The sequence below is a fragment of the Monodelphis domestica genome, chromosome 7 (assembly GCF_027887165.1).
Source record: "Monodelphis domestica isolate mMonDom1 chromosome 7, mMonDom1.pri, whole genome shotgun sequence".
NCBI lineage: Eukaryota > Metazoa > Chordata > Mammalia > Didelphimorphia > Didelphidae > Monodelphis > Monodelphis domestica.
In genome coordinates this window covers 212,630,300-212,645,216 of record NC_077233.1, presented here as the reverse complement: position 1 = coordinate 212,645,216, position 14,917 = coordinate 212,630,300, and the positions used below count along the sequence as shown (strand labels likewise).

Here is a 14,917-nt window from a genome sequence, read left to right as displayed (position 1 = left end):
CATTAATAGTCTGTGCCAGGCACTGTGCTAAGTGCTTTGTAAATATTATCTCATTTGACCCTCACAACTACTCAGGGACATAGGTGCTATCATTACTCTTTTACAATTGAGGAAACTTAGGCAAACAGAGAGGTAAAATGACTTGCTTAAGGAAACTAGAAAGTGACCACAGTAGTAAATTGTCATTATAATAAGTGGTCATAGCTAGTAATTTCTGAGACTGGACTTGAGCTCTAGGCCCACAGTATTGTCCACTGTTTACTTTATTAGCATTTTGGGGTGAAGGGGAATACATATAGCCTATCTGTGCCTCAGTTTCATACTGTATAAAATAAAGATGTGGAACTGAATATTTTTTTAGATACCTTCCTGTTTTAAAATGAAAAGGGACCTCTCCTTCCCTTGGGGAGCTAAAAATAATATATTATTATTATTGTTGACTTTTCACTGCCTATGAATCTATACTATTGCTTTTGTAAAATTTAAAATTATATCTCAAATAATAAGATATCATATTTTATGAGGTTTATTAAAATGATCATTAGAAATCAAGAAATAAAGAGGATACAAAATAAAAACCATGTGCCCATGGCTGGTTAGTCATTTCCAAAATTCCCACCTTACCACCATCACAGCTGATTGCTGCATCATGCCCAATGAGGAGCAAGAGCCTCAACGCCAATTCCCTTTATCCTCTGTCTACAGGAAGTCAGTGGGCTCTCCAGATATGTAGTTGTTTTTTAGGGTAACAGATTTTCAATTATACACTTTACGATGAGACTGAATGTGTTTCATATTAGAATCCAGTAATTTAAGAGTTTAGGAGATCATCTAAGTATCACCTTAAAAAACCATTTAGCGAGCAAATAGTGGTGCAGTGCTAAATCTGGCCTCCAAAAGTTTGAAAACCATTAATTTGTGCTAGTCAATAGAAATACTAGGACAATTCTTTTGAAATACGAATCAGATTTTAACAGTGGTAACAACTAATGATAGCAGTTATTTTAATAGACTTCCTCAGAGTGGTTCTTTTTAGTCAGGTTATAACAAATGGGAACTTTAATAAGATTATGTGACTTGCCTAATTATGTCTAGACTATGATATATGAATGTTATTTTTTTAGTAGAACTATTACTGAAAAGTTTTGTGTAGTTATTTTTATGAATGGAATCATTTAAAATATTCTTAAGCTATTTGGCAATCTGTCAAATCAGAAGAAAGAAGTTGTTGCCAAATGGAAAAAGTTCTCAGGTTCTTAGAGAAGCAAATAAAGAAATTGGTGGGCCTGTTTTTAACATATATCCAAAGGCAACAAGAAACATAATTTCTTGAGCCATTTGTTCATCTTATGCTTAGAATCAATGGTTAGAAACATTTGCAAAAAAAATACTATTATGAAAATAATTATAGTTTATGGGCCAATGTCTGTTGGAAAGTCTAAAGAAGTAGAGAAATTATAAAAACTTGTTAAAAATTTTCAGATTAAACCAACATATACTTCATATTCAGTGACTTCAGTGCAAAAGAGGGACTTGTGAGACTGGTGAGAAATATATTTAGATAACATGGATTAAGGCAAATTGATTAATTTTCCTAGGCCTTAGTTTCCTCATCTGCAAAATGGGACTTGGAAGACCTCTAAAGGCTCTTCCTGTTTCAAATTTATGATCCTAATGAATGAGAGACTAAAGACTTAAATAAATTATACAGAAACCTCCTGTCTCTATAAGTATCTATCTTATCTATCTATCTATCTAAAGAATATTTTATCCAAGAAAAGAATAGAAAGATGTTGGAAACAGCAGGCTCCATATAGCATTATTTAAAATTAAATTTATTGTATTTTAGCAGGCCAGCAAATATTTTACAGGTGGAAGTCACTTTTCAACCATCTGTATATAGTTAGACCATTAACTTCATGAAGCAAAGATGAAAATTAGTAGAAAGCTATAAAAAGGAATAAAAATCAGAAAAAGATATGATGTATAATTAAGTCAAAACCAACCTCCCCTCCCCCCTCCTTATCTTCTTAGAATTAATATTAAGTATTGGTTATAAGGAAGAAGAGTGGTAAGGGCTAGGCAGTTTAGATTAAGTGACTTGTCCAGGGTCACCACTAGGAAGTTCTGAGGCCTGTCTGTCTGTCACCTAACTCCCCCTTCCACCCCCCACCCCCGACCTTTTAAAAAAATTTAGTGATGAAAATTAGGATGTAGATGGAAGAAAGGCCATAAAGCCTCATATAGTAATTTCATTTAGAAGGTTAATGGATGCAAAGTAATTAACAAGGAGAAAATAAGTTTAAAAAGCACTTTAGTCGACATATACGTTACTGACTTGCTAAATGAAGAGACATGGCAGCCAAGGATAAGACTGATTTAGAATATAAAGCCATTTGTAATGTTTAAGGAAGAAGTTGATAGGAACTCATGATCAATATTGCTTTTTTAAAAAAAAAACAAGCAGAAAGAAAACTTGACAAGGGATCCAACTAAGGAATTTTATCTCTTGGGAACTTAAAGATGAAATTGGAAGGAGAGCAATAAACAAATAGTTGTAAAGGTCTGTAAAGATTTTAGTTCTTTTTAAAAACTTTAATTGATATTTTACATTTTTATGTCACTTGTTTTTAATCTATTACTCTTTTTATCCTTAAGAACTATCTCATGTAACAGAATAGAAAGAGAAGAAAAACTCCAAAGAGATAATAAGGAAAAATACTTGTACAAAAATGTTCATAGCTGTGCTCTTTATGGTGGCTAAAAATTGGGAAATGGGGGGGGGTGCCCATCGATTGGGGAATGGCTGAACAAATTGTGGTATCCAATGATGATGGAATACTATTGTGCTAAAATAAATGATGAACTGGAGAATTTCTATGTGAACTGGAAAGACCTCCAGGAATTGATGCAGAGTGGAAGGAGCAGAACTATGAGAACATTTTGCTGTCTTAATTGGAATCTTGAACCCCGGGGACTGCATTTCCCACAATTCCTTTTTCCCTTTTGTGTATGTGTGTCATTACATTGATTGAGGTTTTTAGTTTCATTTTTGGCCATGCTCTGGCTCTTAGGGTTGATTCATGTGGAGGTGGGGAGTAGCTTACTTGGTTTATCTAGCTTTCACTTTCCCTATGCTTCAAGTTGAACTTAATAGTATTAAATATAATACTTGGAGTATGGATATTAATTGGCATAATCGAATGCAATGGACTTTTCTACTACTAGCAATGGAATGACCCAGGACAATCCAGAGGAACTTATAAGAAAAAATGCTATCCATATCCAGAAAAAGAGGACTACTGGGTTAAGATGGCTGCTATATAGAAGCAGGACTCTTCCTCTCCTCACCACCAACCTATACAAACTACCTCAAAAGGTCAAAAGAAACAAGTTCAGATGAACAAAGGGACTCCACAGTAGGGCACAGCATTGAAGGTACATGGAATTTGGGCATTTCCACACTATAAGGGGGTGAAATCTATGGAACCAGAGGCAGAACCAGCATGCCAAAATCAGAGAGAGCAAGGGGCATTCTCTAGTTCCTTGGGAACTGACTAAGAACACAAGGGATTTACCCCTGAGAGCAGCTAGACTTGAGACCCCAGGAAGCTGAGGAGTGTGGAACTTAAGCACAGAGATAGAGGAGAGAGGGACGGCACACCGTAAAAGCCACGGAGACTTGAGAGGTGGCCTCAGGCAAAAACCATGCTCCTTAGCTCCATATTCAGAGAGCCTGCCCTCCTAGCTCAGACTTCTGATTGGAAAGGGAAGGAAAAACCAGCATAGTGATGGCCAGAAATGCCCAGGAAAAACAACCTTCAACCACCAAGAAGAACAAGAGAAAGGCATTGACCCTAGATAATTTTTATAGTGGAAAAAAAGTTCCAGACTACAGAGGGAACAGCTGAAAATGACAAACAGGTAAATGCATCCAAACCGTACCCCCAAAATGGAAATTGGCCACAAGCTCTTGAAAAATTTAAATCTGAGATTATGAGAAAGATGGAAGTGATTTGGCAAGAAAAGTGGGAAATAGTTAAAAAAAAATAACAGTTTAAAAGACAGGAACTCTCAATTGGAGAAAGAAGCTCAGAAATCAAATGGAATGATAAATAAATTGGAGACCAAAATTAAACAGCTGGAAGTCATGAAAAGCAGGATAGACCAAACTGAAAAGGAAAATCAAAAGATCCACATCCAGAGAAAGAACTGTGTAAACAGAAATGCAGGAAAAAAACACGATTGGTCACATGGTTCGATAGGGATATGATTAGGGTTTTGATGTTAAAAGACTACTCTACTGCAAATATGAATAACATGGAAATAGGTTTTGAACAATGATACATGTATAACCCAGTGGAATTGCTTGTCAGCTCCTGGAGGAAGGAGGGAAGAGGAGTGGGAAAATCATAAATTGTGTAACCATGGAAAAATATTTAAAATAAAATTTTAAAAAAGAGTTAAATCAAAATTAACCAATAAATCAACTAAATCTGACATTAATATGTGTAATCAAAAGAAAGAAATATATTCTCATCTCTGCTTTGGAACTAGGGTTGGTTATAATCTTCCATTATTCAATTTTGATTGGTATTTGTCCATTTTCATTATAGTGGCAATTGTGTATATTGTTTTTGTGGTTCTGTTTTCTTTCTTTTTGTACAAGTTTCATGTAAGTCTACCAATGCTTTTCTATATTCATCATATTTATTGTTTGGTCTTCAAAAGCAAAACAAAATGAGGCAAGAATAATGGCAGCAAAGCCATTTCCTTTAGGTGTTCCCTAACTGATAGACTTCTAATTTTTTTTCCACAATTCTTTAATACTAGGAAAAGGTGGTGATTAATTTTTAAATCTTTTTAAATCATAGATCTCCTATGGGGCATATGTGTAGCAATGGAATCTCTGGGTCAAAGGTTATGGACTGTAAGGATAATTTTAGGATTGTGACTTAAAATCTAAACTAATTTGCTCGCCAAGGAAATCCCATAATAAAATACCCAAGTCATCTGGATATTTATGGTGATTTTAATTAGTATAGAGGAAAGAAATTAAGAAAGAGAGAGAGGAAAAAAGTTAATTTAAACTGCTCCGGCTCAGGCTGAGCCAGGCAGGAGTTCAAGATCTTGGCCAAGGGTGACTCCCCTGAGAGCCAAGGGAAAAGGGAGTCAGTCTTATCACTCACCACGTGACCATCTCATGGAAGCTGTCTGAGGGAGCTCCTCCAGGCTTGAGTTCCAGGATTGAACTGGCACCCAGGCCTGCTTACAGGAAGTGAGCAGTCAGAGCCACCTCTCCGGGGAAAGAGCCAAAAGATTCTTTTTCCTGGAGAAAGTCAGTGAGCCAAATATATAGGCCCCGTTTACTCTTGTGTCTCCTCCTCTAAATGCCCATTCTTTAGTTCTCATCTCCTTTGATTAGATTATATCTTTAGAATTACTTAACACTTCTTTGTTAAGTTCACTTTTTGTGAGTTACTTAACCTTTTTGTGATTAATTTAACCTTTATGGTTAACACCTTTTTGTATTAAGATCTTAAAATAGACAACTTAAAGTTCTAGCTTCACTATAAAGTAAGAACTAAGTACCTTCATTGTTCAATCAGGAGATTATAATTTCATCTTCTCCATAAAGTAAGATCTAAGTAGGGTAGAGTAATGTAAAGTTCCCAAGACATTTCTAATTTTGTTAGACTAAGTATCTTCATTGTTAAAATCAGAAAATAGCTAAATCCAATCTTCACAGGACATTTTAGTCTTTTTCTTAGCATCATGGTAAATTGTTTTTTAGTGCGATTGAAACATTTCATAGTTCTAAAAACATTTATTTAGTATCACTTTGTTTCCATAATTCCTTCTACTATTGACCATTTCCATCATTTGTAATCTTGGTTACGTTGCTGCCCATAAAAAGTAAGAGTTTGTTTTAAGTTGCATTTTGTTTATTACAGGCAACATGGAACAACTCTCTATAGATTTTCTTAACAAATTTCTTATCATCAAAGACAAAACAATTACCTACCATACTTGTAGTGTAACCACATAGTCCTAGGATATGCTCATAGAATAGATAAAAAAGAGGACAAAGACTAGAAAAGTATGTGAATTAGACCAATGGTACAAAAGAAGAACCATAATGAAGGCAACATAATTTTGAAGATGCTAAGGAAATTGACTCACAAAGTATCTGAAGAAGAAATGCCATCTCAAAAAAAAATCTTATATGTATTATTACCCCTAAAAAGGCACCATAGAGAACATCAATAATTCCTGACATATTCCTATTTTCCTGTCTACAAAATTTTTATGAGACTCATATACCACATAAATCAAGGTCATCCTCACTAAGGGTATTTTTAGGGAATAGACAATAAATAGGTGATTTAACACAGTATATATCCTAGCATTATTATCACATAGTTGACTGAAAGATGGAAAGAATGTGAATTCACATTGTGTGTGTCATTTATGGAAGGGCATGTGAGTTAATGGATTAAAGCACCCCATTTAAGACTCTCCTCCAAAAAGATATCTCTCTTAAACACATGTAAAAATTATTCTAGATTTCTTCAAAGATATAACAAGTTATACTTGTGCTTAGTAACACTTCAGTTATTAATTTGAGGCAAGGCTTAAAACAGACTTGCTAAAGGTGATACCATCTGTCTTGAAAGAAATCCAGCAGAATCTGAATTGAAGAATGGTCTAGTCTCCAAAGACTCCTGTTGAGGAATGACATTATTTTGTTTTCATTTAGCTCCAAAAAATTGCATATGCTCCTGAAAGAGATCTATAACCCTTAAAAACAATTTCGAACTAATTTATAGATATATTTATGTGTGTCTGTGTACACATAATACACATATTTCACATTATTCAGTTGTGATTGCCGTGAGTATGTGTTTGTTCAGACCACAGCATTGGATAATGATTTAAACCCAGAACTGAATAAAAGGTGGACAATGTGTGAGATTGCCTTCAAGAAATTGAAAACTAGGGGGCAGCTGGGTAGCTCAGTGTAGTGAGAGCCAGGCCTAGAGACGGGAGGTCCTAGGTTCAACTCTGGCCTCAGACACTTCCCAGCTGTGTGAACCTGGGCAAGTCACTTGACCCCCATTGCCTAGCCCTTACCACTCTTCTACCTTGGAGCCAATACACAGTATTGATTCCAAGACAGAAAGTAAGGGTTTAAAAAAAAAATAAAAATAAAAAATAAAAAAAAAGAAATTGAAAACTATTTTAATGTCCTGAAACTTCTAGGAACAAAGAAATTTTAAAAAGAAGTTATTTTATTTTTAATGTTGTCTTTTGTTTTTATATCACATTCATTTCCAAATATATATCTTTTCCCTCCTCTATCCAAAGAGCCATCCTATATAATAAAAAAAATTAAAGAAAGGAAAATAGTTTCAGAAAACTAATATACATTGTTTCAGACATTTTATACAATATTCTATATCCAGTTAGTCTACTTTTGCAGTGTAGGGAGAGAGATTTGTATTTTCTGTAGAAGTTTGGTTATAATACTTCCATGATATTCAGTAATTTTTTTCTTTTCATTTACATTGTTGTGCATATTATTATCTTGCTTTTGCTTCATTCTCAATCAGTTCATATGTCTGTTTTTTCTTCCTATTTGTCATTCCCATAGAGTGTAATATTATATTCATGTATCACAGTTTATGAAGGCATTTCTTAAGTGATGGACATTTTCTTTGTTTCTAGATCTTTGCTACCACAGAAAATACTGTTATGAATATTTTAGTATATATGATATATTTCATTCTATCTTTAACTTCTTTGGAATAATACACCTACTGTTGGGATCTCTGGGTCACTGGACATGGACATTTTAGGCACTTTTTTTACACAATTCCAAATTGCTTTCCGGGTTTGAATAGTTTACAGCTCTATCAGTAGTATATTACTGTGTCATTCTTCACACATTTGACTTCTTTTATTGGAGGCTTTAAAATTTTTTATTTATTTATTTTTTTAAACATTATTTTATTTGGTCATTTTCATACATTATTCGTTGGAAACAGAGATCATTTTCTTCTCTCCCCCCCGCCCCCCATCCCTTCCCTTGGCAATGCACAATTCCACTGGGTATCACATGTGTCCTTGCTCCGAACCCATTTCTTTGTTGTTGGTATTTGCATTAGGGTGTTCATTTAGAGTCTGTCCTCAATCATATCCCCTCCACCCCTGTAGTCAAACAGTTGCTTTTCCTCGGTGTTTTTACTCCCACAGTTTGTCCTCTGCTTCAGGATGGGTTTTTTTCCTCATAGATCCCTGCAGATTGTTCAGGGACATTGTATTGCCATTAATGGAGAAGCCCATTAGTTTTGATTGAACCACAGTGTATCAGTCTCTGTGTACAATGTTCTCCTGGTTCTGCTCCTCTCACTCTGCATCACTTCCTGGAGGTTGCTCCAGTCTCCATGGAATTCCTCCACTTTATTATTCCTTTTAGCACAATAGTATTCCATCACCAACATATACCATAGTTTGTTCAGCCATTCCCCAATTGAAGGGCATCCCCTCATTTTCCAATTTTTTGCCACCACAAAGAGCGCAGCTATGAATATTCTTGTACAAGTCTTTTTCCTTATTACCTCTTTGGGGTAGAAACCCAGCAGTGCTATGGCTGGATCAAAGGGCAGACAGTCTTTTATCGCCCTTTGGGCATAGTTCCAAATTGCCCTCCAGAATGGTTGGATCAATTCACAACTCCACCAGCAATGAATTAGTGTTCCCACTTTGCAAGGCTTTTTTTTAAAAAACTGAAACACTTCATAAATTTGTTGTTATCCTTGTTCCAGGGCCATGCTAATCATCTCTGTATCCTTCCATTTTAGTATATGTGCTGCTGAGCAAGCACTGAAGGCCTTTCTAATACTATTGATGATGTATGGCCACAAGTCATGGAACATTACAATCTTTAAAGAATTAAAAATGAAAATCACTAAAAGGTTGCTAGAGCAGCATACCATGGTTGTGTGCAGGATGAAACATGTAACCAATAAGGGACTATAATCATGTTGGCAAACCCATGGAACATAGGGCAGAGGGAGCTCCTCCCTTCCCCCTCTGAGGGGGACATTTCTCACATCACCTGCCCCTCTGCTCAGCAGCCCAATGGGAGCACTTCCTCCCTCTCCTTTCTGGGGTAAGGTGGGAGCTCACATGTGGTAGGAGGGTTGTAGTTTGGGCAGTTGGTCTCCAAGGTCTTTAAAGAGGTTTGCCATCACAGGACTATAGGAAAGAAACAATCAGATGTCATCAAAGAAAGATATTATTTAAAGATAGGCTATCTGATGAAAATTAGAGACAACTAGAAGATAGCCTGTTGTGTCTAAGATCTTCAGATGGTGTATCCCCTATGATGAAAATTAGAGGAGAACACAGACAAGACTAGTTAGAATGAGCAGGTGTGGATGGCTTAGCATCTGCATCACTAGAGGGAATACCCATGTAGATGACACATTCAGTCTACCTGGAATACACACAACTTTGCACTAGAGAATTTGTTGTTTGTGCTTCTGGTAATTAGGGTAACAGAAACTTCTCATTTCCTAATTCAACTCTCTTTAGGGGCTTTAAAACATTTTTCATTACATGCTTTGAAATTGATATTCCCAGATACCTTAATAAGCATCAGATTTTACAGTTCAATAAATATATGACAGCTTTTGACATCTGTGAGTAGGCTTCTTCCCTAAATGAATGAATGAAGTGAGGAAAAGGTTTTCAGCAGGAGAAACTTTTTAAAAATAATGAAATTCTGGCAGGTAGGATATGGTCCATCTCCTTTCATACTTCCTGGTTAGAGGTGGTCTTCATTGAATAAGATCCATTTGAAAAAAATGCTTACAATTTAGAGGAATCCTCATGATGTAAATCCTTTTGTAAACAGAAAAATTATTTCAAAACATAAACAGCCTCCTAATTAATGTTTCATAAATTGAAATTTTATGCATCACAGTTTTCAAAAATTAGAGCATACTTCTCTCTTGTTTGGACCATTAAAAAAATTCACATGATTAACAATATTATCTATGCAATAATGCCTCAAATTATATGGTTCTACTTTTGGGGTTTTAATACCATCTGGTTCTTAGATCTTGGGCTTTGGTTTCTATATACTTTCTTACTAAGTTATGCAATGTTCAGTATTCTAATTGATGGAGAATTGAGGTTATGTGCCTATTGTCTAAATTTGCCTTGAGGGGTCTTTATACACAGTGTGTTTAATTTTATTTAGTAGATATGGTTCTAAAGAGCATCCAGTGTGGTAAGTCCACTTGCCTGGAGATCCAGGGAGCTTTGGATAGTGGTTGTTATGTAGTATTTGGAATGATTGTTTTTGGTCATCTTTTTCCTTCTGGACTGATTTTCTTTGAAGAGCGTCTTTCATCCCCTTTATCTCGCCTTTCATCTCCTTTGCCTCATTTTCCAGCTGGATGATTTTGGCTTTCAGGACACTATTTTCTTGTTTTAGTTCAAGTGCCTCTGTTTCCAGATGACTTATCTTAATTTTTAAGTTCTTTTCCCAATTGTCTTCAGCCTCTCTTAGTTGTGTCTTGAGTTCTTCCACAGCCTGTATCCAATTCGCTGGGATTTCTGGTTTATCGTTTGCTGATCTCTCCCCCTCTGTTCCATTTGGTGAGTAGTAGCTGTCTATTGTAGTTTCTTTCTTCTGTTTCTGTCGTTTGTTCAAATTCACCCCTTCTTTCCTCCCCGTATTTGTCTGTGCTCTTGTTCCTCTCATTTTTTTTGTTTTTTTGGGGGGGACTTCTATCAGTCTCCCCTCTTGGAGCTTTAACAGAGGATCTCTTGGTGTAATCTCTTGGGGAGGGTTGTTGGGGGTTTGAGCTTTCCTCTCCTCTGTAGGCTTTTGATTGGCTTAAAGTCCAGCAGTCAATGAGGATGGATGGGGAGCCTGGGCTTCCCTGTGTTCTGGAGACTTTTGATGGGATTGAGTTCAGCTTAGTTGGGCTGGGTTTACTCTGAGTTTTAAACTTCCTGGATGGCTGGAGCAGATATGGAGGATCTCCAAAGCTCTGGCCAGGCTGCCAGGTCTATGCTCCTTCTAGGCTGCCATCTTGACTTCGCCTCTAGGTTTCTGTTTTTTTCAGAAGACCCTGCTCTCTAAGGGGGGAGGGGTCGTGGCTTGCCTGGGCTCTGAGGGCTCCTTATGGGATTGGGTTCAGCTGGTGCCCTAAAGCTGGGACCTCCCTTGAGACTCAGATGGAAGGACCCAGCCAGGGGGCTACAGGCTTCCTCCTTCTCTCTATGTTTCCTGCCTTCTGTGTTGGGTGCCCCGGAGACTGGCTCAGGTTGCCTTCAAGGTGAGTCCTCAGAGCCCTGAGGTTCCCACTGCTGCCGTGGGCTCAGCACTCTGGGTTGGGGGGGGATGGGTCCTGGGACCTTCTTTCTGTCTACCCCTTAGATCCGAGTGATCTAGGGTTCTGGCTTTTGGGGTGTGGTACCTTTTAATCCAGGTCCAGGAGGAGGTTTCCCCAGGTCTATCCTGTTGTTCAGCTTGAATTTCGGTGGCCTAGGAGCACTCTGTTTGCGATCGGTAAGGAAGGGTTTCCGAGGTCTGAACTTTCGCTGCTTCTACGCCGCTATCTTGACTGGAAGTCTCTTCCTGGAATGATTGTTATAGAAGAGCTAAGTTGGGTAGAGGAGAACTGGATTTGGAATTGGAGATATTTGAATCCTAGTTTTTGCTAGATGCTCATTGTGTTACTGTGAGTAGGTCATGTAGACTTTCAGAATATTTAAAAGAAGGGATTAAGATTTATTTCCACTCCCCTCTTAGTTTAAATTAATGATTCTAAGGGCTCCAGATATTTCCAAGAATTTTACTGAACATCAAACCACCCATAAAAAAAAAGCAAAACAAAATTATAAAGAAGCTGGAGATAAAGAAGCTGGAGGTTCTAAAGCTAAAATTTGGACTTTTATTTCTCCTCCTTTGGAGATCACAAGCATAGTAAACCATAATAAAGTAGAAAATCTATAGTTTTAAAAGCCAGTTGACAAGTAGAGTACTTTAATATGTGGGTGGGAAATAACTTTCAAAGGAATGAAAAGAAATATCTATGTTACGTTGGGCCTTATTTTCTCTTGCCATATGTTTTCCTATTCTTGAAAGGAGAAGATGAAACCTTACATGTCCCATCCAATTCCAAATCCATGAGATCTTAAGTCATGAGTAAAATATCAGATTCCTATATGTCAATATCAATTGAGTTGCATAACTACTCACGTGACCTAGACTGTCATTTAATCTCTGTGGATCTTAGTTTCTTCACATATAAAATGAGGTAAATAAATTCCATTGCTTTTTTAAAAAAAATAAAACTCTTACCTCCTGTTTTAGAATTAATACTGAGTGGGAGGCTGAACCAAGATGGCAACTTAGTAGCAGCAAAAGTTGAAACCACTTTGACAATCCTTGCAAACCAATCTTTAAAAAACACCTCACAATGACAGGAGTTAAAAACCAATAGCAAGACAGAATGAGGGGGGCTCTCACCTGATCAATGAACTTGAAAGGTAAGCAGAAAGAGTTGATTTCATGGGTTAAGAGGGAATTGGAAGCAAAATTGCACAAAGAGAAATGCTAGCCCACCACTCCCCCACCTACTGCACCAGGTTACGTGACTGGGCATAGGTTAACTTTGGGATCCCGGGATGCAGGCTATACCAAGAAAAGAGCACCTAAGACCCAACCTTTGAAGTCCCAGGCCATGGCACCTGCCTACAGTGAGGCCCATAAATCCATAGCACTGGGCCCTTCCAAGCCTGCACTACTGTGGTGAAGACCTAGCCCCAGGGAAGAATAGCTCACAGTGCCAGCCCTCTGCAAACCAGCTACAGATAAGGCAGAATCATCAGCTTTCAGAATTCCCAGCCCACAGAGGGAAAAAAAAAAGGCTTGGAAAAATGAACAAACAGCAAAATCACTTAATGCCTTTTTTTTTAATGGGGACAAAGAGCAAAGCACAGAACCAACAAGGGATGGTGAGATCCAAGCAACCACATGTAAAACTTCAAAGAAAAACAGGAATTGGTCTTAAGCTCAGGAAGAACTCAAAAAGGAATTAAAAAATCAAATGTAGCTGGTCAAAGAAAAATCAGAAAAACAAATGAAAATAATACGAAAAGGAAATAACAGCTTAAAAAGCAAAATTGGTAAACTGCAAAAAGAGACATAAAAATCCAATTAAGAGTTTCTGAAAAACCAGAATTGATCTACTGGAAAAAGAAGCAAAAAAAAAAATCCAGTGAAGAAAAGGATGCCATTTAAAGGAAGATCAAATGATCATGGAAGAAATTCAGTCTTTAAAAATTAGAATTGGGCAAATAGAATGACTAAAGACATGAAGAAACAATAAAAAAAATCAAAAGAATGAAAAAATAGAAGAAAATATTAAGTATCTCATTGAAAAAATAACTGACCTGAAAAATCAAGAGACAATTAAGAATTATGGAACTGCCTGAAAGTCACAACCAGAAACAAAACCTGGACATCATATTACAAGAAATTATCCAAGAAAAGTGGAGGAATTCCATGGAGACTGGAACAACCTCCAGGAAGTGATGCAGAGTGAAAGGAGCAGAACCAGGAAAACATTGTACACAGAGACTGATAGATTGTGGTACAATCGAAGGTAATAGACTTCTCCATTAGTGGCAATGCAGTGTCCCTGAACAATCTGCAGGGATCTAAAAAACACTATCCACAAATAGAAGATAAACTGTGGGAGTAAAAACACCAATGAAAAGCAACTGCTTGACTACAGGGGTGTAGGGGATATGACTGAAGAGAGAATCTGAATGAACACTCTAATGCAAATACCAACAACACGGAAATGGGTTTGAATCAAGAACACATGTGATACCCAATGGAATTGCGTGTGGGCTATGGGAGAGGTGGTGGGAGGGGGGCTGGGAGGAAGAAAAGAAAGTGATCTTTGTTTCCAATGAATAATGTTTGGAAATGACAAAAAAATTAAAACAATAAAAATAAAAATACTATAAGAAGCAAAAAAAAGAAATTATCCAAGAAAACTGCCCTAATAGTCTTGAACAAGAGAGTAAAATAGAAATGAAAAGAATTCACAGATCACCTCCTGCAATAAATTCCCAAAAGACAACTCCCAGGAATGTGATAGCCAAGTTGAAGAGCTCCCAGGTTAAGGAGAAAATACTGCAAACAGTGAGAAAGAGACAATTCAGATATCATGGAGCCCCAGCCAGGATTACGCAGGATCTAGCAGCTTCCACATTGAAGAATCTGTTATTGAAATTTGATATTCAGGAAAGGAAGGGAACTGGGTTTGCAACCAAGAATCACGTACCCATCAAAATGAACTATATTCTTTCAGGGGAAAGTATGATCATTTAATAAAATAGAGGATTTCCAGTCATTCATGAAGAAAAGGCCAGACTTAAACAGAAAGTTTGATATCCAAATATAAAATTCAAGAGAAGCATAAAAATATAAAGAAAAAAGAGAAAAAATTTAAGGTTAAATTGTTTGTATTCCTATGTGGAAAGATATCTATAACTCTTAAAAATTGTTATAATTATCATAGTAGTTAGAAGTATTACATAGGCAGAGGGTATGGTAATAAGCTGCTTAGGATAAAATGTAAAAAAAAAAACCTAGGAGTGAAAAAGAGGATTGTACTAAGAGAAATTGGAAGAGAGAAGTAAAATTGGGTAAATTATATCCCATAAAGAGCTGTGGGGGGTGGAGAATACTATTAAAGTGGACAAGAGAATGAGAGTGGTGATGGGTAATACTTAAACCTCTCATTGGAATTGGCTCAGAGAAGGAAGAACAGTCAGATTCATTAGGGTATAGAATCCTATCTTAGCCTATAGAATAGTA

At 36.8% G+C, this 14,917-nt stretch overlaps 1 protein-coding gene and 1 non-coding gene across 2 annotated transcripts in view; one reads left to right on the top strand and one right to left on the bottom strand.

Annotated features, from left to right (window-relative positions):
- Positions 1–14,917, top strand: part of FOXK1 (forkhead box K1) — a 140,793-nt gene that overhangs the window by 48,753 nt on the left and 77,123 nt on the right. The window lies entirely within an intron of this gene.
- On the bottom strand, positions 8,784–8,887 carry LOC130455732 (U6 spliceosomal RNA). The gene has a single exon (XR_008913827.1). It is a non-coding gene; the product is annotated as a U6 spliceosomal RNA (small nuclear RNA).